The following is a 1,986-nucleotide window of genomic DNA, read 5'->3' on the forward strand; positions in this document are numbered from 1 at the left end:
GAGAACTACCCACAAACTTGCTTGTGTGCTACCAAGACTGTTGCTTCCAGTACAGTAATACCTCCTATGATTCTGCTTCCTATAACACTGTTTCATTATAGCACTTTGTCCTGAGTGTAATTTTTATCGTATTATAAAAAAGAAAAAAGGTTAAAGCCCATGAAACCATTCAGAATTTTGATGCGGAACAGTACAGCTGCCTGTGGTCTACTTTCAGCCAATGGCAGCTGCATATTCTGGTTAGAAGTTTATGGCTGGAATATTCTGTACCAGTGAGAGCAGTGCCTTCCAGCTAGCATGGGGCCAACTGCTTGCTACCAGGAAATGTTTTGGGAGAGGAAGTGATGGACAAGGCAATCTACTAAAGGTGCCTTCTTCAAGAAGCTGGTAGTTCCCAGGAATGAGTCACATCCCAGCTCATCTTCCACCCGACACGTAGGAGGAGTGACAACATGAGTGGCCAATTACAGAGCAGGCTCTGACCTAATGCACTGGTGAATATAGTATGTACCTTTTTCTTCTGTCACAGCTGCTTGTACCTTCTTAGGGAAGAACGCACTCTTCACCCTCCCAGGAGCTAGGTAGCTACAGCACAGACTACCTGGAGCAGGGGTGTCAAACATAAGGCCCGGGGGCCAGATGTGGCCCAAAGTGGAGCTCTCCCATATCTTGAAAGATTATCAAGATTTGTGTATTTTCTCTTCTGTCATTTGCAATGAATGAGTTCCTAAGTGAGAAAAAGTGGTGGATATTTTTTGGTTATGACCAGTTTAATGATATCACTTCTTGCCTAATGACATCACTTCCGACCCTCAGAAGGCATGATGAATGCTATTTGGCCCCCTGTATGAAACAAGTTTGACACCCCTGACCTAGAGGAACTCTTCAGCTGCACCAGTTCCTGACTCTCCTAATCGGAGACACTTGTGCAGAGCAAGGCAGGGATCTCACACTGTTCCATTTGCTGTAATGGTGCTCATACACCTACAACATTCGGCTCCAGTTCAAGCCATGATTTTCCACAAGGAACTATGTATGCATGGCAGCCCTCCCAGGGAGGTTACCCTAATTTTTTTGAATGTGCTCTGACTGTCCTGAGTTAGATCCATTTCAGCCAGGCAGGGCTGGCCCATTCATGAGGCCAAACAGTCGATCCATCTGCTTACCTCCACTGACCCTCCTTTTATTCCCTGTATTAGAAAAGGAAGAGAGTCAAAACAGAAATGTGAAGTTGAAGAGAATGGTGGACTAGAACATTGGAAGAGCAGAGACTAGCCCATCACCAGGTAAGGGGGGATGGCATGTGGCATACCATCTCAGGGGCCAGGAGTTCTTGGCCAGCCCTGCAGTCAGGGGCAACAAAAGATATTCATTTCTGGCTGACCTGCCAATAACCTCGTTCAGTTGGACTCCTTTAAGTTCTGTGGACAAGACCCACTGAGGACTTACATTTAAATGTCTCACCCATACTTCATGTCAAGCTGCCAGCCACTCAGATAAGTTGGACCCAGAGTTCAGCAGATGTCCTCCAAGAGGGAGCACTGCAGGATGTAAGGAAGACATGCTGACATGGAAGACAAATCTTGGTGAGAGCCTATCTTGGGTTTTTTCTACCTACAGGGAGTGCAGGTGAGAACAGTGTGGGGGAGGCACTCCAGCTGGTTTCCATGCTTCACTGAGAAGCTTTTTAGGGAGCTCTCAAGTGCATCCACTTTTTCTTTCCACATATTTTCTGCACCTTTTCATCATTTCTTGCTTTCCTCTCCCCACCCACTTGCCCTGTTCCCCTTGCAGAGTGCTAGCAATGTCAGTTGCATCAGGAAATGGTTGTGGGAGGAAATGCAGGACGTCTGAGGAACTCAAGTCACAGCAGGTCTTCGAAGGAGCACATTGACAAATACAAGGCGCCTTATGTAAAGCCCAGCAAGCAACATGAGATAAGGGTGCAGCGGCATACAAGTTAGACTCAAGGTCTTGTAGGAAAGG

Source organism: Tiliqua scincoides, chromosome 1 (genome assembly GCF_035046505.1).
Source record: "Tiliqua scincoides isolate rTilSci1 chromosome 1, rTilSci1.hap2, whole genome shotgun sequence".
NCBI lineage: Eukaryota > Metazoa > Chordata > Lepidosauria > Squamata > Scincidae > Tiliqua > Tiliqua scincoides.